Here is a 22,780-nt window from a genome sequence, read left to right as displayed (position 1 = left end):
GACTGGAGCTCCTTCAGCTGTGCTCAAGAACACTCATTCCTTTACAAGCTTTTGAAGAAAAAAAAAAACTAATTAAAAATGATGAAAAACCTTGGGTTTTTTGGTCTTCTGGTTTTTAAAGCTTATTAAACACTTAGATCATGACCCAGCTGAAACTGAAAACGCTCCATTTATTAAGCTTTTGGGGCATGATTATCCAATGCCTTGCAACCTGTCTCCTTGCAGTGGGCAGGTTGTCTATCAGTTAGAGCTCATTGCATTCAATTCCAATTTTACATCAGTGTAACTGAAAGCCCAAGGTCTCAAGCAGTGAAAAAAGCCAGAGCAGCTGCCCTGGTTGTGCCCCCATTCCCACTGATGGGAATCAGAGAAAAGGCTGTTGCAGCTGATATAGTTATGCTGGTATAAGCAAACCTGGACGCAGATTGCTGTGCCAGGTACCTTGTGCATGTGTAAATGTCAAGACACCACAGCAGAGGGAGGAGGAGAATTCCCTTGTCAGCACTTTATTTTCCTAAAAGCAAAAGTGACTGAGGACTACTGAAATGAAGCACAAGTCTAGGTTCTAGCTATAGACCCTAAGAAATAACCCAATGCTATAACCAGCGCAGAAAGTCTCACTGTGTGGCTGGATTACCCAGGTAGAAGAAGAACTCCCCTCCTCCCCAGCCCCTCCAAACCACATTGGAGTCTTGTCTCAAAATACACAACTCAGTAACAAATGTCCCCGTTGGCTAGAGAAAAGAGCAGCAATAAATTCTTTTCCTCCCTAAAGGAATCCAAGCCTTAATTATTCATTTTAATGCTCCCAGCATGACTTGTTCTTTCCAAACTTCTTTTTCAGGCAGCTCTTGTCACCAGTCTCTGTAGTTTAACCCAGTTGCCAGCCATGGTCCATACCAAATCCCAAGTCAACTCAACAGGCAGGTTGGTATGGCAATGGTAAAATCACTACTTGGAAGTCATGAGCGCTGAATGGCCTTGGGCAAGCCCCTTAGCTCTAGGTTTATGGTTTAAACAAACAAACAGAACCCTATTGCTCATTTTCAACTTTCATTTCCATCCCTTTTCATATGATGTTGGGCCGGATTGGGGAACTCCCTGTCACCAGAAGTCATTGAGAACAGACACTGCCATGACTTACAAACCAGATGAATCACAAACACATAACAAAGGACCAGATTGTGTTGTTGAACTGGAGGAAGAGCTCTTAAGCCTCTTCAGGCCTCAAGCAACCTCTCTTCTGACCAGGAGGAAACTTCATGGGGGAACATCATCCCATGGGGGCCTGCTGTGGGATCTCACACCTTCCTCCAGAGCACTCAGGGTTGAGAAGCAGCCGATGAGGGGTAGCAAAGAATACAGCTGGGTAGAGAGACCATGATGAGCAACTGGGCAAGACCAAGTGGAGATTTGGGCTGGCAGTGCATGGGTACCAGGAGCATCAGTCAGGACATCTGTGCCAGGGAGCAGAAGAGATGGAATAGGAGATTAAAACGCAGGGTTGAGACAGGGAGTACAGAGGGTGGAACTGGACTTGCAGAGGACTGGAAATGGGCTGGACAATGTCATGTTCAACCGGTGAATTTTAGAGGGTATTACAATTGCACAGCTAACTCTGTAAGGCACCCACTAACTTCTGAGTGCTCATCTTCCATGGTCTTCCTGGGTAGCTTTGAGGGGAACAGGGTTATGGCGAGCACTGCCCTAAAACACAGTGGCAGCTCCATCACACAGTGGTCTGGTTTGCCATGGATCAGACCTATGCAGATTGTGAAGTTGCATTGCTGTCCCCCTGCATGCAAGGAAATGGAGCTCTCAGTGTCCACCAACACAGTGTCAACTTGGGTTAAGCCAAAACCCTTGCAATAAAAACCTTATGGCAAGAGGGTGCTTTGTGTTCAATCCTGAGCCTCTGGGGAACTTTCCCCTCTCATTGGACCCACTACAATCAAGCAAAAGCAAAGAGGTTGTTATGAAAATAGCAAAACAGATGCTAGCAAAGGTGCTGAAATCTCAGCCCCAAGGCTGGGAGTCTTTCTGCACCCGTATAAGCAGCAGTGAGGTTGCTGGTTGTGCCAGACTGTGCAGACCATAGAGAAAGATGGAGTGGGTAAAGGATGCCCCAGGGACAAACTGACTACCCAGAGCTGCCAATCCACAGCGAATGCAGGGAGCTGCTGTGATGTGCTCTCCCCTGGGTGAAGCAGAGCACACAGCAACGTTATTTGTGCATCTTGCACAAGAGAAGTCAGAGACTGTTGTTCAGTCCACGGTGCTCTGAGAGCAGCTGAAATTTCCTAAGCCTTCTCTAGGGCCAGAAAACAAGTTATTCCCTAGATTTAGACTGGAACCTAGTCATTGTAATGTCACTAAGGCAACGGGTGCTTTTGCTGGCATTACAAGAGGATGACAGACCACTAACATCGCCCTACTAAGGAAAAGTGGTCTTGGAATGTAATAGAGGAATACCAACCTAACTGCACAAGGCCATGGTGAGAGCTCTGTATGTAATATTGCTCATCTGTGCCTAAGAACAAGGCATGGGGAAAGGAGAGAAGGCTTCACAAGGAAACAACAAAAAGGACAAGTTTACTATACAAGCAGAGACATAAAACGACCAAGTAGAGATACATAACTCTATTAATACATCTACAGGGCAGGCACTCAGATGGAAAAGAAATATTTAGGCTAATGGGCAGTAATGGCAAGAGAAAGTAAATTGGATATGAATAAACAGGCTACTCCTGAGGAGAGCAAATAACCTAACTGTCTTTTAAGAATGAGTTTGAACACTTTATAAAAGGGATTATATGGATAAGTGATGGAAAGCAAAGGGGCTTCTCTTTCCCACCTGGGCTTGTGTTCGCACACAGCCTGCCAGCAAATATAAAGAAGGATTTCAGCCTCCCCAAGCAGCCCTGAAGCACAAACCTTCTAGATTGCTGTAGTATCTTTGCTTGTGTTATTAAATTTCAGAAAGAATCTAAAGGTTCTCTGCAGAGTAAACGATAGCTAAATAGATCATCTCTGTGGAGTAGAAGATATTTTATTGACCAGACAGCCATCTGTGTCCTTCATTAATAGTAATAAATAATTGATGTGACACTAAATCAAGCAATAAGCTGTTACAGATATCAAGGACAAATGACCAGCTCCTGTGAGGATTCCTCACCTGTATTCACTTCTCAGTAGTGAAAAACCCAGACCAGAGCTCAGCATCGTTATGGTAAGTGCTGTGCACAGAGCAAAAGATGCTACTTGCTGCATGCTGGTTACAATTGTGCTCAGCAGTGGGATGCTGATACTTCCAACTGCACATCAAATCTCTGCAAGACTCTTTCTATACAACTGCCTTCCCAGGGCTGGTCTGCCCAAACTATTCAATTCCCCAGGTAGCTTCTGAAAATCTATCTCTGCTCTACTACTGACGATGATGAAGATGCAGCTCCCTCCAGGTAGCATTTTCCTCCTGTCTCTAGTGCAACCCCTCGCTACTGCCTCATCTTCTTCTGCACGCACACTGTGGAGTTTGGCAAACATTCTCTTTCTGTTTTTGTAAACATGTATCTTACGCTGATGCTGGTGTGTGGTGAGTCAGAGCTCGCCCTAAAACAGAGGAAAATTACAGCAGAGATTGCAGGGGGGGCTAACCCCATTTTATGAAGCTTTGCAAACTTCTGGCCACAGGAAGGTATGTAGTTCCATTCACTGGTGATGGCTCTCAGATACCCATCTGGGAACTCAGCTTGATGTCTGGTCTGGAGGAGGACATCCCTTACTCAGCTGCCTGTCTGCAAGGCTGAGCTGTTAATCTGCTCTTGAATGAGCATATTTCTAGTGGCAGGAGGTTCAGATGGTCAGGAATGGGGACTGAGGAATGAAAATGGGTGGGAGCAGGCTCAGACCGCTTGCTTGCAGCATCCAACAGTCTATCTGCCTCAGTCCTTCCATTGTGAGAATTGCCAGTGCCATGGCTGCGGCCAGCGGGCAGGATGAATCAACTATCAACCACCCCACTGAAGACAACAGGAGTTATAGACTAAACAAGAGAGCAAGGCCAGGAGCCTCCAGGATATTAGAGGAGCAAAAGGAAGCCCTCTACAAGCATTCCCACACCTTCAGCCCGTGTCCCTGTGCTGAGTAGCACAGACACAACCCAGTGCAAACCAAAGTGGAAATGAAGGTGAGAGGAGACCTCCCTGCTGTGATTCACCTTCGAGATTCCTAGAAAGAACAGAAAAGGGAAAGTAGGAAGGCACCAATGTCTCTGTCTTGACATCTTCTTTACTAGCCTGGGTGAAACCAACCCTGCAACGTTACCAGTCACTTTCTTCTGATTGTGGTTTTCTCTCCCCATCTTTCTCCCTTTTGCTTTTTTTCAACCTGTTTTCAATTTACTCTTGTGGCATCTCTGTCTGTGACCTCATTCTGGTGCTTAAAGAGGAAAAAAAATCAGAGAGAGAGAGTGTCCTTTAAAAAAGAAATGAAAGAAATCATATTTTATTTAGCTTGATTGGTTTTGAAGCTTTAGCAGAAGAAAGATTAACCTTTTCTGCCTAACTTAATGAAAACAAGGAGAAAGCCCGTATGGATAAATAAATATCTGTGTGGGTATGGAGCAGGCACGATCGTGTTACAGCCCCGGTGGAGCTGTAATGGGGAACAGGCGCGTTCCTGCACAGCGGCTCCCAATTCCCGATCCATTTTCAAGGAAAGAAAAACAGAGTAGAATGTCAGAGGCCCAAGTGGGCATAAATGAGGGAGCCCAAGGAAGGCAGATGGGGCCCAGTGAGGACCTCTGTCCCCAGCAGTGACCTCCAGAGCAATGCCAGCGAGGCAGATGGAAAAAGAGACCTTACTCCACTTTCTCCTGCCAGGATTTGGTTCCTGAAATGAGGAAACAAATGGCATGCCCAGCCCTCCATGACCATCACCTTTTGGGGGTCCTCGTACCACCCTCCTCTTCCTCCAGGGCTCTGCCTCCAAGGAGAGGAGGTTCAGAGGAAGGCTTGGACTGGGTTTTTGGATGGGAAGCACAGGCTTGCAGGGTGGATCGTCCACAAGAAGGTTGTTCCTGGGTTTAATGTGCTTCAGAGCTGGCACTTGGTGAGGGAAAGCAGTGAAAGGTGGTTTGTCTTGGAGATGATGGGCTGATTTAAATTAGTGTAACATAACTTTAGGCGACAGAGCTGTTCCGATTTACATCAGCAGATGGTCTGTCTTGCTGCCTAGATCATTAACAGCAAACTGTCCCTACAGATCCTGGTGGAAGGATGTCAAAACCTCCTTCCCTACATGGCTTGCCAGATTCCAAAAGAAATAAAAAGACCCAGTTACTACTAAAAAAACCTTCTGCCCACATTCTGGGAGCATCCATGCACGTCAGCCTCTTGTGTTAGATGGGAGCTGAAGCCCTATGCCCATAAAACCTGCAGCCTCTGGGATAATTCCTTTCTCTAAGACACATCCCTCAGGAATCCCTCTGGCTGGGTACAGGTTGTCTAGGCTGAAACAGAAAAGCCAGTGATGATGCTGGGCAACTTCAGGCACAGTTTGTGCCTCACTTGCCAACTTGTACGAAGGTGCAAATTGCACAGCTTCTCTGAATGACTTCACCTTGCCCGAGTAATGAATTTCTGGGCATTAACTTCCTATATCTATATGCTACTAGACACATTACTAATGATGAAGAGCTCTCCCCTGGGCTTCCCAGTTCTTCTGGAAGACTGCATTTGTAGATGGCTAAATTTAAGGAATGATGCTTTAGCTGAGCTAAGAGCAAAAGTTGCATTCCAGTGCCACAGAAGTCCCTTGAATGGCTTCACAGGTGCTCTTCAGGGCTAGCTAGAGCTTGCTCCATACACAGCGACCACATGGAACTGAAGGATGGGCTGTCTTGCACTGTTCTTATCAAGAACAGCCAGTCGGACAGAAGGAAATGGTCTCATTTGGATGAGCTGCAACATTCTAAAAACATGATGCACAAGGCTAATCATGAGCATATTCTTCTTTCAGGCTCATCAACCGGACTCACTGCTCCTTCACCTGAGCTCTCTGTAGACTGCTTATCACAGTTCTTTCATAGTCAATATCCAAGACCTCAGAAAAACTGCTTCAACTCATGTAAAAATGCATCACCTCCTCCATTTCCCCCAAGGCTGTACACTGCTGGAGGAGAGTGAGAATTAATGCATTTCATTCTGTGCTAACAGCCCTCCAGTATTTCTCAAGGTTCACTGGGTTGCTAAGGGTCAACCACAGCCAGACACAAGCTGACTCTGCTATGCTTGGAGTCATCCAAGCATGAGCCAGTTCCAATCTCAAAGCCACGTATTCACATTAGCATGGTGGAGAGTCCAAGTGAATTTGTCTATTCCCTTGGAGTTTGTTTCGGGCTCTGCAGCATGTTAAAGTAGTTACTCGATTTCAAGGCAAAGTGGGAACCCATTTGTTATGGGAGTTGTGCAGACACAAAACAAAGACATCAGCTTTGTCCTCAGATACTTCGTGTCTGGCAGAAGATCTTGTCCAACACCACAGATCTAGTTCTCACTCTCATCACTGCAGATCTAGTTCCTACCCTCTTTCTTATTTCCCTTCCAGTTTTAGCTTCTTTTAAATTAGAGATTTCTAAACAATGGACCAGTGCTCCAGAATACTTGGTGGTCCCCAGGGTCCATAGTCAGCAGTCTGTAGCAGATCCAGGGGCTGCACAGAGCTTTATGTTCACCAGGAACCCCACCAACCCCATGGCCACTCCTCAACAGCATAAACTGATGTTTCAGATACTTCAGATAGAGCAACGAAACTTGTATCATAACCTCTTTCTTCTTAAATGCACAAAGCTACTGCACTCTTGCGGTTCCTGGGGAACAAGCTACTGTCTGAAAACGACTCCCAAATTTTGGATGCAAAGATGGCACCAAGGACCTGGGCTCCACCAGTTCAGAGTAATGGGAAGCTTCCATCTTTTGCTGGGATTAAGATGACTAAACTTGAAGTGGAGTAGCTTTCACCATGAGATGCATCAGAGACCAAATCCTGGGATCTTTCCTAAGGAAAGGTCAATGACAAGGTGATTCTGACCAGCGGGACCTGGTGATACACCTATACAAACCTCCTAACCTGCTTAGTATATGATGGTCTGTGAGGAAACGAGGGGAGACCTGCCAAACAGCAAGGTCGGGTCCTTCATTTCCAGCTCTACTGAGCAGTCTCTTACCTTTATTTTCAGCTCTTTATGACCAAATACTCCAGAAGTTTCATGCCCCACAGAACCCTACTGGTTGACTTGCACCCACTGGAGCTCAAGCCTTACAACACATATGCAAATACTTGACTAGCAGGAGGAGGAAAGCACATTTCCTAGAAAGAAACTCAGTGTGCAATTAATCACTAAACCCATAATTAGCTTGGGTAATTTGTCAAAGTAAATTAATGTAAAGCTCTGCTGAAAAGCCATCGGCTGGCCTGTGCTGTACTTCTCCTTGCACTTATTGGGAAAGTGGGATTTTTGGACTTCTAGATCAGGCAATTTCTTCTACATTGCCACTATTGCCTGACCTTGCTCCCTGGTCCCTTCTTACACTTGACATCTCAGTGCTGGAAAGTGGAGCAAACCACTACCTGTAGTGTCAACCAGCTCTGGTTGGCCCCATTTCCTCTAAATAGAGGTAATATGCGTATATGCTGATGAATTAGCGATAAGGCTTTGGACCAGTATATTCTGAAGGGCTCAGCACACACAACTGCAGCCAAATCTGCAGCCAACGAACACTTATAAAAATTGGTCCTGATGGAGGCATCCACATGGAAGCAGACCTCTTATTTGGCGCTAATATGCAGTTTTGGACATTTGAGAATGTGGGGGCAGATCCTCAGTTCATAAAGTCTCCTGTAGCTCCCTTGAAGTCAATGGAACAATAACAATTTACACTAGCTGAGTTTCTGCATCCTGGCTGTGAGCTATTTGGAACAACCACACCATAATGATTATTACAGATATTTCAGACCACTTGTCTAAGAGGGAGAGGAGAATACCACTGCATAAGAAAATAGAGAGTTGGTTTGCTATGATTTCCAAAGAATTATTGACCCGTATCTTGCAAACATTTACACATGTTTAGCTTTATTCATGTGAGCTGTTCCATTACACTTGTGTGCCAGACAAACTAATGTACATGCTTGCAGGCCCAAGGTTAAAACTTGTGCAAACACAGCGAGTTCTAAATATTTGTGTAGATATGTTCAGTTACCTTGGATTCAGACTAGAGAGCAGGTCATTTCACTGTGCCTCTTTTCATAACTCCCCATTTATCCAAGCAGGTATCACGAGAGAAGCCAAATGTGATATCAGGATAAAACTGAGAAAATAAGCAATTAGCTGACCAAACTCAGAAGCTAAAAAACACCCACTCAGTCAGGATTAACAGATGCAAGAGTGGACATCAGTTCTTGAACAAGGAATTACCTGAGTTACTAGAGTATTTTCACAACAGCTTTCTTCACACAGCTAATGAATCATTCACTTATTGATTTCTCCATAATGAAGTTAACATTTTTCTTCACAGTTTTGATTTATTAGAAGACATAAGCCAGTGAAGAGGAGAAAGAGCTGGGAATCTCTTGGCCATGAGGAGTCTACTTCAGCATCCATCATCATATCAGCAGTCACCCCATCTTTCCCACTAAAACTACAAGGTGAGACGGGATCTCCCGCACCACCGCACAGTCCCGCTGCTCACAAGGACAGAATACAATCTCTGATTTCTTAAATGGAGCTGATTCTGTTTCCTTGAGGGCAAAACACGTGTTAACAAGGCGCTGACACCCGGAGACTTCAGTGCACTTCACAAAAACCATTAATACCTCTGACAACGCGACAGCATTTGTGAGCTCCATCACACCTGCACCACAGAAGGCTGCAGCCTCAGGAGAGGTGACAGGCAAAGGAGCAGGGACACAAAGAAAGGAAATTACTTTTTCAAGACAGCAGGCAAAAGGCAGATTTGAGGCTATAACCCAGAGCCCCAGCCCAGATCTCCAACCATTAACAGCTGGCTTTCATCTCTGAAAGACTATTAACCCTTTTTTACAAGTGAGCAAACTCCAGGCACTGAGGATACCTGTCATAAGTGCACAGCAGGACGCTGGCACAGAAGGAATACCTTCTGCTCTGAATTTTAAGTCATGTTTCCCAGAAACCAAGATAAATCAATCCTGGCATCCACAAGAAAGGGGAGTTGTTAGTAGCCAGAACAGCTCTCACAGATGATGTCCCCTGGGAAACCATCTCACCACAGGTCCTCCACGGTGGGAACAGCAAACTCCTAGATGATATCCTTGGCAAAGCAAGGTATCTCAGCACACTTCCCATCCCCAGGATCACCGATCACTCTAGCTGGAGACACGTCATCACCAGCAACTGTGCAACATCTGACCACTCAGACGACAAAAGACAGATTCCCAGAATGAGCAGAGCAGGATTAAGCCAAGTGGTAAATGGATTCCAGGGCTGCTCCAGAATCCGTGCTGACGAGGGAAGCCAGTGCCAGGTAGCCAACCCGGAGCTCATATGGCAAGGTTATCAATTCCCTCTTTTCTTCAAATCCCTAAATAGAACCCAAACATCGCTTGGGCCATGTTAGAGAGATAAGGTGAGTCTCTCCCGTCCCTTCCAAAGCTTGAAATAGAAGTCCTGCTACTCCCCAGGCATCAGGCGTAGGATGTTGACATTTAGCAGTAGGGAAAATTACCCAAACAATGAACCCTCTCAGGTCTCTCTTCTCCCCTCCCTTCCCCAGTCCCCTGGAAAATGTTCATAAAGTGAAGTGGAAAAAAAAAAACCCAACAAACCCAAACCAACCAAAGCCCCAAGAACCAACCCCCAACCTTCCTAACGCTGGAAAGAACATGTAGAGAAGAGTGAGTCAGGCTCTGCTAACTGCACAAGGGTCACCAGTCCTGAAGGCAAAGATGATTCACCAAGGCAGCAAGAACAAGAAGGTAGAAGAGACTTAAAAGAGGGGGTGGAAAGAAAGAAGGGGAGGAACTAAGCAACAAAAAGGTTCTGGGTTGCATGTACCTTGATGTTTATTGAACACCACTCAAATGGAACTGACCCTGGATGACTCACTTGATAGTGGTGGGATTATTCCCTTGGTTCTTTGGCCAGACTTTCTTTATGAGAAGGAGGGCAAACAGGCTCTAAGACCTCAATCCATCCCCATCCCCTCCTCCTCCTTCTCTTCTTCCCCTGCCTGAGATGCTCTGTGAAGCCTCGATTTCCTGCTGCCTCTGCTTCCACTGCTCCTTTCCTTTACCCATTCCCTTCAAATTCAGCAGCATTAGGGGACTGTTTTCCCTATAAAGGATGCCTTCAAGATGAGAAAAGCAGGACCTGCTTAGGAGCACAGCATGCCATGGGGAGGGCCTCCTGGATGCCACTGGCGCAGAAAGTACATTGTCAGAAGAGATGGAGAGGAGGATGGAGCTCAGGTGCCTGGGGAGAATCCTGCCTGCCAGAATGCTCTCCTGCTATTCCTCCATTCATCCTTCCTCTTCATCTTCCCCCCTGCTTTTATCTAATAACCATAAAAATTCAAACACAAAAAACTTGTTCTCAAAAAATCCTAAATACAAAAAAAAAACCCCAACCCCCTCCCTCTGAAGTTCACAATGAGAGCTGTAAAATTTTTTCTGCTTGGAAAATTCTCCTGGTCAGTTTTTCCTACTGTTTAATCCCCGCTTTGAGTTACACAGAATGAGTAAACACATTTTATAAGGTTCTAATTCATACCTAACCCATACAGTTTATAGCTTAACATAGTAAAATACACACACACACGCACTTTTTATACATATATATCTATATATATATATACACACACCCCCCCACTCACACACACACATGCATAAAACAGCCTTGGTCCCACTCCTGCAAGACTCCCACTGATTGCTCCGGCATGTGCTGTGCTATGGAAGCAGCCTGGCATGCTTAGGTGTGAGTTTGCTGGCCTGGGGAGTAGTTTCCACTCCAGATTCCTGCAACCTCCTTTGTAATAAATAATTAGTCAGTCTCGTTAAGGGAACGGCAGGATTCACCACTCCATCTTGGGAGGACTAAGGAATGCCACCACGTGGTATCCCAGGACTTGGAGCAAAGCCCCGTGGCAGGGAGGCAGCCGAGGCTGGGCTGGAGGAGCTGCAGGAGCAAGGATGTGTCTGTCTGAAAGGCAGCTCTCTGCTGGCAGTGATTAGAGGAAACCTGAAGGTGGGAACTGGGACGAAAGTGGCCCATGGTGTGAACACCACCAGTGGTTGCTCTGGAGGAAGGCAGGCAGCTCTCACACCACGCTCCTACATGTAGTCATGGGTTAGGGTCAGCCCCGATGTCTATGTCCTATGCCAGCCTTTGCACCGAGCTGTGGGAGAGGTAGTTCCTTCTCTGCAATGAAACCGTGTCCTTCACTTTTGCTCATGACCGTGGGTGGAGACCAGTCATGGTGTGTTGTGGATAGCGTGAAGGCCAAAGAGCTACCTGAACCTCAATCGCCACTCTAGATGTTTGAGAACAAGCCACCACAACCTGACTTTACCTCCCTGGAGGCAGAGCTGGCTGATTCACCCAGTTAGACATGGGCTGTGCCTCAGGTCTCTCTGCTTCTTCAGCCTTTAACCCAGTGTGTGCAAGGGAGATGGAGTCCTTTTGACTGGTAGTTAACAATCAGCTAATTTCATGCAGGAAAAATACAGTGCCTGACACAGAGAGCTTGTGAACAACAGCACAACCCCAACAGTCCACAGGGAGATCTACCTCCATGGTCTACAACCATTTCTGATGTGCGTCTCTGGTACTCCCAAGCATCCCCAGGGTGAATGCTGTGCACATCCGACCAAAACCATAGCAACAACACTCCCAAACTCTGCACACGGGGAACCTTCTAAACACTTTGAGCTGCCTGCCAGTGGCTTTGAACTTGGCTGTAACCTGGAGGTAGGAGATCTTTACAACTGCTGGCTAAGGAATTGTCTCTACCATTGTTCTGAAGAAGGTGGCTTCTCTTGAGCGTTTGTGTTTTGGTTTTTCCTGCTTGTTTCCCCCAGCAGATTGCTATTAAATTAAACACAGTATTTCACACAGTCCCATACTTCTGCCATAGAGAATAACTGTGATTGAAGTACTGTTTTTGCTATACCTCTGCAAGGTCACACCAAGAGATCATTTCCAAAGAAAACCAAAGAAAAAGTGGGAACAAACGTAATCCCCATCAAAAGACTGGGGTCAACTGGAAACCTGCACTGCAACAACATAACTGCCTGGTCTAAGTCATCTCAACTTTATCTTCTCGCCCTCCAGCACAGCCTCTGCTCAAGCTGTCAGGAAGCCAAATCCCAAAGCAGAAATGAGTTGACCCTTGAAGTCACTTTTAAAGTGAGGGTGACCCTGCATCATTTAAGCCCTTAAGCAGCCTTGCACTAAAGCCACCTCCCAGGTGGGAGTTTGTCTCTAAAGATCATGCTCCAGGTCTCTGCTGGCAACCATGGCTACAGCTACTTGAACCATGTCCCCGGGGGAGCGCGCGCCATCACCATCCCTGCTCTTCTCTCTTTATTCCTTCTGCCCGTTGCTCCTGTTAAAACCAAGGTTTCAATTTTCCCAGTGCAAAGATTGCCTCGAAGACTCAATCTCTTTTTTCTGGGAGCTTTTTTTGATACACTGTAGCTCCAAATGTGCAGCAAAGCACTCCAGGTCATCAAGGTGAAACCATGGGCATCATTCAAGCCCACCCTGGCCAGCTCTGTGCTAACATATCACTTGAAGGCATGGACAAAAGCCATTGCTCAAGCTAGCGGGTTTGAAGTTGCTTCTGGCCATGCTAAATGTAAGATGTGGGTTACAGGCCCCCAGATGCTGTTTTCATTTTCCTCCTCCTCCAAGAAAATAAAGCGAGTGTTTATTTCCTGAATGCTCTGGTCTGAGAAAGGGCAAAACTTTCCTGCAGGAGCCAGGTGGCTGGAAAGGGGAGGCAGAGGCAAATATTTGCCGAATTTGTCAATGAGCTCTTATTCCATTTTTCTTATTAATATTTATTTAGCCATAATGTGAGAGAAACCTGCTCAGACCACAGCAATGTGGGAGATTTCACTGTTATTCTCCTTGTGCCAGCTACTGGCGGGGAGGGAGGAGAGGAGGGAAAACAGAGACAAAGAGAGAGTGTCAGGGAGTTCACAAGCAATTTAGAGCAAGTCACGGGCTCTTGTCTTAGCAGAAGATGGGATGCCTTGAGAAAATCAATGCATCTGTGGACCATGCGATGGGTCAAAGAGGTTGAATAGCTCAGCCTTCCTTGCTGATATTCAAGGCACAGGTGTAGCTTGGAGAGAGAAAATTATCTCATCCTACAGCCCTCTTTTTCCTTTTCTTTTAAAGGAAGGAATCCTTAATGACATGGAGACAAGGAGAATCAACTGCAACCCCAGGTTTAGTAAATTGTGCGAGATGAACCTGATGCATTTCTTCAATGAGACAGCTCATTCCCTAGACATGAGAAGTGTGGTACGATCTCATTTATCTGGGTATCAAGAGGCACCACAACATGACACGGGCAATTATTAGGTAAGCTTGAAAAGGTGGGAATTAGCAGAAGAATTATAGAGCAGGTAAGGAATTGAGTAATGGACAAATGAACATAGGCTGTGCTGAAAAGAGGGTGATGGGAACTGAGTTATAACTAACAGGGTTCCTCAATGATCAGGCTTGTAATTCATCTTATTTCTCACTCGAGATACAGCAATGATTTAAGCGCTGAATGAAGTGGAATGCATTATTAGTGCACAGGAGATCAGAGGATCAGTCAAAGGAAATTAGAAGATCTTGAGGGCTATACTAATACAAGTGGAATGAATTTTGATATTTAAAAATACAAATTAACTTAAAGATGGACATTAAAATAGCTCTTTTGTTAGCAGGAACCTCTGCAGATAGAAACAGACGAGGAAGAGGAGAAATGCGTGGATGCACTGGCTGGTCACAGCATAACCACATGTTGCCACTGGATGAGAGCTGGAGAAAAGGGAAGGAAATTCTTGGATCAGCTTAGAAAGGGTCATCCAGTCGAAATACAGAATAATCAAATCCAGCCCATGGCAGGGGGGTTGGAACTAGATGATCTCAAGGGCCTTTCCAACCCTGACTATTCTATGATTCTAGGATTCCTTTGACAGCAAAAGGCTGAATGTGGTGGCCCACTACCTGCCTTGCAGAGAAGCTCAGAAAGCCTCCAGTCCAACCTCTTCAAAGCAGGGCCAGTCGCAAGGCCAGGGCATGGCTGCTCAGGGCTTTATCCAGTTGAATTTTGAGTATCTCCAGGGACTCCTTCAAGAACCACAAAGCTGGTGTATAAATAATCACTGCTTGGTAGCAGAAATCTTACTGGACTGCGGTGTCCAGGAGGAAAGACCTGGATGTGTTTCTGCAGGGCTTCAAAACCCCAGCACTGCTGCCTCCAAAAATAGGTGGAAGGGCTGTGAGCGTGTCCCCTGTTGCCCTCCACTGGATAGAAGGAGAATGTCACAGTGCCGTGTCACGTCTGGGGACAGCACATCCTAAAAGCATCTCCTCTTTCAGCTGGGGTAATAGTCTGTGCTCTGGGAATAGAGCAGCTGAACTCTAGCTCTGTTTTTGCTCTGTCTCATGTAGCAACAGCTGGGGGACATAGGTTTGCTCAAACCACAGCCAGACGATTGGAAATAAAAACGATATTCATATATTAATTAACATCTGGTTACTCGTCTCATTACATGATACAATGTGCATGAGCTGTTTGTTCCCTTCACATTTTATGCATTGAATGAAAACTAAACAAATGTTGCAAAAGCAAAAAAAACACTACCCAAGTTTGCACTCCTAACACTTACTGACACATCAGCTTAATTAACATGTAAAGGAGGCCATGACTAACGCATGACACGAAGATGGTGGTGACACCAAGCTGGAATTAACATCCAACCTGGCTATTTTTTCATTAAACTGGGTTTCCCTTTACACAAATTCTTTTAAAAAAACCCCATCAAGTAATAATTTGTTCAACTGAGCAGTTCAGGGCCTGATTTAGCAAATTATTACTTACCCATTTTCAAAAGTCACTTTTAATGAAAACCGGCCCTAAACATTTCAGCTGGAGCATAAAATGCCATCCCAAAGGAACAGAGCTGATGTCACCCGGCTTGTGCCACATGGCTGCTGCTTTCTGCCACATTTTGGGGACAGAAATAAAGAAAGAAGGAGGAGGAAGGAAAGCCAGCTTAATTAAGAGAAGTCATCACTCAGGTTGTCGGGCAGTAACACATTACCCCATGCGTGTGGCCATCCCCATGGGGCTGGTGATGGATGCCTGGTGGCCACCAGCGAGGTGACGGGGCTGGTGTGCATCTGTGTGAGGATGTGGAGAAGGGAATGAAAAAGCTGGAGGTTTGGCTTGGCACTTGGTTCCACGTTATGTTTGGGGGTTTTGAGACAGGGGCATTGAGAGGGGAGGCAGAGGAGGGAGCAGAGCCCCTCTTCCTTCCACAAGTGACCTGGGGGAAATAAATGCTCAACAAAATATGCCCCACTGAGAAATCCAGACAGGCTCTCACATGATTAGCCACGTTCTCAAAAAGGCTGAAGGCTTCACTAAAAACACAACAACAATAAACCAGTCCTAGGCTCACAAACTCCTTTCTGAACCCAACAGCAAGAGTGGAGTAAGAGGAGTCTTGGGGCTCATGGAGGTGGAAGGTCACAGGGTTTTGGGAAGCAGCTCTCACAGAAGCACGACTCCCCAGCACTCATGGAGAACCACGCCAAAACCACGGCTCTGATACTGATGCCACAGAGGGAACATAAAACAACTGCTCACCTTTTGAGTGGCCTGGTGCCCATGCTGGAAGCCTCTTGCCAGCTCAGCAGATAGGTACAACTGGGTGCAACTGGGATATGAGCACACATCTCGGATGTGAGCTCTGAAGGGTTAATACCACTGGCCAGCAGCTGGTGTCACCCTTAGTTTGCTGAAAGGGACCAGAAGCAGAGAGGATTCCACTCCTCATTCCAGTTTCTCATCTTCCTGAAGAGCATGCCAACCCCACCAGCCCTGCCCTGATGCTGGTGATCCAGCTCCCCTGTCTCATCCCACCACAGCATCTCTGTGAAGGTGACCGGGCAGGGTCCCACCAAGAACAGTGATTTTATGGTTAGCATGCAGACTCCCATAACCCAGTACAGACGTTTCCATTCCTTACTCCATCCCTGCATGAAGCCACATCTCTGCTTAGCTAGCCGAGAAGAGGACACCCCTGAAAACACCCCTTGCCAAGCAGAGCAGGTAGCACGGCCTCAGCACACTGAGGCACTTTCCATACGCTCAGCTCCTACACCACTGCCAAACTTCAACTGTTTGGGTTGAAATTTTCCACACTGGGTATCTGCCTCAGGCTGAATTTAATTTGGAAAGTTCCAGATAAAACAAGCCCAGCCAATTCCAACAAAGCAGCTCAGGAAAAAATATACTTTTCCTCATGTTAAGAAAAAAAAAAGTCAAAAAACCCCCCAAAACTAACTTGCAACTTTAGTTGTGAAACCCCAGTGTTCAGAGCAGGGACTTGGCATTTGGCATGGGGTGGTCACTGTGTTAACGACATGGCTTAGTTGCCCCTGTAGAGATTTCATTCCAATTGGCAGCATTGCCAAGCCACCAGTGCTCAACGTGCAGACACCATGCAGAGGGATCCTTTGGCCTCTCCTGAGCTCCCCGAGACGCTTCAGCCCTTCCCAGCTCCTGCACTGGACCACACCACGCACACATCCCTCCTGAAGGGTGGGTGAGTGTGCCCCAGCCAAAAGGCAGCCCATAACTTTGTCACTACTTATTTAAGGACTGAAAAACATTGCTTAATGCTTTCCAAGTGCCTGGTGCCTGCTGCAGCCCGAGGGGAAGCCAACATGTGCATTAAACACTAAAGCAACAGTAGTGCAAAAAGGGCAGAGGGCAATGCAGGGGCTGCAGATGATGCTTTGCTGAGTCTTAAAGAGGCTCTGCAAGAACTCCACAGGTGAATGCACACAGAGATCTCACTGTGTGGAGAAGGGCCTGAACTAAAGGGTTTCAGTCACCTCCTGCAGAAATGTATTGGGGAACATCAGTGGGGCAGGATTCAGGTCTTATAAAGGAAAAACAGAAAAAGAAAACAATAAAATCCAGTAACAAAGTGATATAGAAGTTTCTTGGCAAATTGTATGTGAATAAGCCTCACTTTGCTTGGTTTAGTGCACTGGGGTTTTCTCATTATTAATGAGGATGTGTCCAGGCCTAAGGATGCAGCTAAACCATCATGGAAACAACCAGTCTCATAGGCAGGCTTCTACCATACACATTCCATGCGGCATAACTGAAACATGAACACAGGCTGAGCTTCCAGAAGGAGGGCCATGAGATGCCATTGCACAGGTCTACTTTTCCATTCATATAGTCTCAACTATTTTGATCATAGTTGCAGCCAACACAACCCACAAGTACCTCTCCTGCAGAGCCACGTGGACATTGGTACATGGGAGCTTGCATCCACAGGCTAAAAGCCTATCACTCTGGCCAGTGGGCACTAACTGGGCTGCAAAGCCCAGGCAACTAGCAATGCTCAAGCCAACCCTTATCTCCAGGGCTGTGTGCTTCTACTCTGCCTTCTCTAAATGGGAATAACAAGATTTCTCTGCCCTATAGATGGTTGCTGAGAACAAAAACCACAAGACATTATAAAATACTGATAGAGTAACATCTCAGGTACAGCAAAAAGTGAGACTTTCACCTGTTAGAGCACCCACTCCCCTCACTCAAGCTCTTAACACCATCTAGCACCAAGTGGGGCTTACATCTCACTCCCTAAATGAGACTGGGACACTTGGTAGGTAAGAGCTTTTTCTTTATCTCTGCTGGCTCCATGGTCTTCAAGACTGCTTCAGTCTTTAGCTACTACTCTCTGATCCTTCACCAACATCAGGAAATGTGCCAGGAGGAAAGAACAGAAAGAAACCCGGAGGAGACAACTGTCATGTGAAACTCTGGCATGAATGGCGCAACCGGTTGCATGTCAGGGGGCTTGGGAAGGGGTGGTGGGAGCTGGCAGGATGGGCAGTTGCTCAAAGGAAACCACAGAGGACTTGACCAAGCACTTGGAAGATTCCACGCATACCTCTCAGATATGCCGGCGCGTTACAAAACCCCTGCCCGGATTGGATGGCGGCATGCACTTGGAATAGAAAGAAAAGGGGAAAAGAAGAAAAGAAAAGGAAAAATCCAAACCCCAAACAACCATTCATGGGCTACACAGAGGGCTGCAAGTCTTCTGCTTTAACGAGACGCCGCAGGCATTGCTCCCTTGGAATTTGGGCTATGTTTGCGGTCCATGAGGAGACTCACGAAGCCTTTGGTCACATTAAGCAACATTACATGATAATGCTGCAGCACTTTCAGGCTGAGGGAGAAGGAAAACAAAACAGATGGAAAGACATTGCTGTAAACCTGGGAGGGAGAAGAACATTCCTCCGGATACTCTTTTTGGCTGGTTGTGCCCTCCCCGTGTGCCTCCCACCTCTTTCTCCCTTTTTTCCCCCTCCTCCTCTTGGAGAATTGGTGACAGCAAGTGTTTTTTTGCTAATATTTCCATATTAAACAGAAAGGAAGAGTGTGAAAGGCTATGCGGTGTGGTGGCAGCTAGACAGTGGAATCTGCAACTGAAGGGTGGAGTTGCAGCACTGGAGAGGTGCCGGTTATTTATAGGGTATGAGAGAACACAAGAAATGTCTGGCCCCTTTAAGGCCCCTTAATCCAAACAACCAATGGAAAAAAAAAAAAAGGAAAAAAGAAGAAAAATAGGAAAGAAAAAAAAATAAGGAGAAAAGCCATCTCTGCACGAGACTGCACAGTGTGTTCTCCTCGTCCCTGCAGCCAAACCTGCGCCCATGGCCCTCAGTGCTGCAGGGCAGAACCATGCTCAGGCAGAGGGATGGTGTCAGAGCTCTGTGCTCCCCAGGCAGCCCCGAGATGCAGCTGCCTGGAGGGTGGGACGGGGCAGCTGTTTAAACCATGATACAGCAGCGCTGGATGGGAAGCAGAGATGAACGGCGCAGTCAAGAGGAATCAAAAGGGAGAAGCTGAGTGTGTTGGGAGTATGGGCTGGAAACTCCCTTTCTTCAGTCGGCATTTGTGGAGCAACCAGGGATCTTTGTGCTCTGATCTGGAAAAAAGAGACCGTGAGATGTGGCTGTCCACTGTCCTCACTCACTTTGGGATGCATAAAGTGAAAGGTCATCTCACGGCTGGGTATCTCAGTGCAGGTGTGGATGCTCTGGGAAGGTTGCTGGTCAGACCCTCGTCACAGCTGGTTTAAGCAGGGTTATTTGGCTCTAGGCCTAGAAGACCATCACTTCCAGCCCTTTTCTAATATTCCTGATAGATTTTAAGTCAGCTAAGTAATGTCTGTCCTCTACAAGATGTCTTTCCTGAAGAGGAGTGAGAGGGACCTGAGTGCAAAGAGGTGCCATGCAAACCACAGCAGTTTTGTGGTCTAAATAAAACTCCTTTTTCGTTCTTTCCAAAAGAAATGCATGAGGTTATGCCTATCTTTTCTAAGCAGACATAAGGGAATTGTGAAATGGTCCTGGAGGAGACTCAGCACTTGGGTGATTTAGTGTACAATGAAGCGGCTAAGTCATCAGCTTCCATGAATATACACCTGGAACCAGGGAAACAGAAGACAGACAATTCTGTGGATAGAAAGGGGTCACTAAAGAGATTCAAGAGCTCGAGCAGATGACAGTGACACTAAATCCTCAGGTCTTTTCACAAGCCCTGCTCTTATTCCCTAGAATCCTGTTGAACCCATGAGCCTTCACTAATAGGTTTCGTTCTCCTCTGCCAATATCAAATAACAAATGTCAGATCTCAGATGGGAATCTCGAACAACATAAAAATAAGATTTATATGGAAAGATGAAGTTCAAAAGAACAGTTACAAAACCCAGAAAGGTTTTGGTTTGTACCCGAGCGCACACACATAAAATCAAAGTCAAAACACTGCTGTTCAGGATTGCCGTCACCATCATCTGTGACCTTCTCCCACCATCACTGTGGCTTTGAATGCTGGACACTGGCTACAAATTAATATGCTGAAACTGAGGAAAATGCTTCCCTGATGTGTAAATAAGGAAAGGCAAACATGCATTAGCTAATCTCAGACTTCATTTGATCATTTCTAGTTCACACAAACTGCATGCTAACACCCCCTCTAGCTCTCCCTTCCTCTAAAAGAGCTTCAGAGCTCTGGATATGCTCCTACCTTCCAACCTCATCAGAAGGGCAACAGCATTATAATGCCTAAATCCTTAACCGCCAGTTGGCGATGCTGGTTTAGTTTTCTGGTGACCACAGAAATGCCTCAAGCATCGCAGATCTGGAAGGAATGGAGGCATGGAGAGGTGGAAAGACTTGGCCAAATCCTCAAGAGGTGTAAATCATTGTAGCTCTTCTGATGTCAGCACCCCAGGGAGGCTGGACCGGCATCAAGAGGAGCAGTGAGGAAGAGGAGGGCTGCGCCTCTTCCTGCTTGTCACAACATGATTCCAGGAAACTCGGACCTCGGCTCTCCTCCTGCTCTGGACTTCAGCCACTGGCTCATCCTGCTCAGAGAATCTGTCAGCACACCTCAACCCTTGAAAACTGGGGCTTGAGCCAAGGCCCTCAAAAGGGAGCAAAGGAAGGATGGGAGACGGAATCCAAAAGCGTCTTTCCGCCCTAAAGGTGAGCCCTTTGGAATAGGCTCGAGTCCCATCCACCCTGCCTGGGGACGGCCTGCCAGTGGCTGTTTGATATGTGGAGTGAATGAAAATGTTACCCCCACGCGATGACGTTCCAGCATCTTTCAGCACCAACTTGTCTTTTCCTTTATCTATCTTTGTTTTAAACACAGCCTCTCGGGAAAGCAACTTAGCAGACCAAGCTGCAGAGCAGAGACAGAATAGAATTGTCTTTTTTTTTTTTGGCTTATAATACAAGAATGCAAAGCATTGTCTCTCTGGGAGGAGAATTAAGTATGGGCAAGTGTTTTGGCAAGAGAGCCACAGAGGAGAATGGAAGGCGAGGATGAGGCGGGGGAAGAGGAGGGGAGGGAGAGCTGGGGGTCAGATGGATGGTTTCATCTTTTATAAATCTTGGATGGGGAAGAGGCACACAGATGGCTTTGTGTTTTAAAATGATTCTAATAAATCAACTCCATAATCATAATCAAAATGCCCTTGTCTCTCTTTTTTTCCCCCTCTTCCATGGATCACAGCTGAGCAATGAGGCCGGAGTGTGTGTCTGCCGAGGGAATGGCCAGTACATGAGACACAACCAGACTGTGGTGGAAGAGTGAGGGGATATGTGCGAGTGAGCGTGCAAATCTGAGTGCACGTGTGACCACAGCTGGGTGCGGGAGCCACCACAAGCCCTTCCTATGTCAGGTTATGAGTGAACAGATGACATGAACGAGCACTGGGGGCTTTGCAGCACGCAACGGGCAGGCAGTTTCCAGGGCAAGGGTGGGCACATCCCTGCAGGAGCCTGGATGGTTTCTAAGCAGGAACGTGGCCATACGTATAGGAAGAAGGTCCAAATGTGAGAGTGAGCTTGCAAAGAGATCTGCAAAGAGAGAAGCTATCCTGATGGCGGGGGAAGGAGTGGGAAAAGGCAGGGTCTCGTCTCTCCCAGGCGGGAGCAGACGTGCCGGGGAGGAATGCTGCGTCCCCGTTCCAGCGCTCGGTCTTGGCTGCGAGGAAGGTGCAGCCTCTCCTCCTCCAGCAAAAGCCACTGGGCCTGGACCGCGGGGGGAGGAGAGGTTCTCACTGTCCGGGTTTTCCATTTGGAGCTCCACGTGGCACGAAATCCCATCGGTTTCCTTGCCAGAGGGAGCCAGGTGGAGAGAACAATAAAAAGCAGAAGGCGCGGGGCGGGGCGGGATGGTCCAGAGCGGATGCAGAGGATGGAATTAATCAGCTGTCCGGGAGGAATATTAGAGCTCTTCGGCTTGTCGTCAACGCCTTCTCCTCCTTCCCAAAGACAGACACAACGAGAGACCAAGGAACATTTCCTATTGTTACAGGGGATTTGTCCACAAGGTCCAGCCCCATGTGGAAGTCATTACCGGCTGGGAGTGGTAGGTATCTCGCACAGAACATGCAGCTAGATGGGATGGGGGAGGGCAATGGGGAGAAAGTCAATAGACCAGAGATGATGTGGCCCTGTCTAATTGATTTAGGCATCTCAAGGGGGACTGTCACCACAGCAGCCAGGCTCCAAGTCCAGGGATCTCTGTGGGCTGAGGTACTAAGTGTTTTGCTCACTATCGCCCCTTGGACTGAGACAAAGTCCTGAGTGTTCCTGCAAGAAGCCATCAAGGGTAGCTCAGCACCAACAGGAATGGATCATGAATTTCACTGCTGCTACCAGACAGGGAAGGGAGGGACAGTTACGTCAAGGTTTGCTTTTCCCTGCCTCTGACCCTCCCTAGATAGAAAACCGAAAAGGGGCTGCAGCAACAGCTGTACGAAGCACGAGATGAAGAGCTGACCACTGCCCACCTGCACGTCCTCCCGCTCCAGCAGAACTTGGCCTTCAGGATCATCCGTGGAAAAACGTTATTATCCATGGGTGAGAGCCCAGGACTGAGTGATCAGAGAGAGTCAACACCTCCATGCTCCCGGGGGG

General features: G+C 47.0%; 1 protein-coding gene and 1 long non-coding RNA gene across 4 annotated transcripts in view; one reads left to right on the top strand and one right to left on the bottom strand.

The window, feature by feature from the left end:
* The window catches only part of ASTN2 (astrotactin 2), a 351,114-nt gene that overhangs the window by 32,864 nt on the left and 295,470 nt on the right, over positions 1-22,780 (bottom strand). The window lies entirely within an intron of this gene.
* Positions 11,799-14,107, top strand: LOC115617089. Its single transcript, XR_003994492.1, has 3 exons — positions 11,799-11,998; positions 13,436-13,621; positions 13,972-14,107. It is a non-coding gene; the product is annotated as an uncharacterized LOC115617089 (long non-coding RNA).

This window comes from Strigops habroptila, chromosome 15 (genome assembly GCF_004027225.2).
Source record: "Strigops habroptila isolate Jane chromosome 15, bStrHab1.2.pri, whole genome shotgun sequence".
In the NCBI taxonomy this organism is placed as follows: domain Eukaryota; kingdom Metazoa; phylum Chordata; class Aves; order Psittaciformes; family Psittacidae; genus Strigops; species Strigops habroptila.
This window is presented reverse-complemented; position numbering and strand designations above follow the sequence as displayed.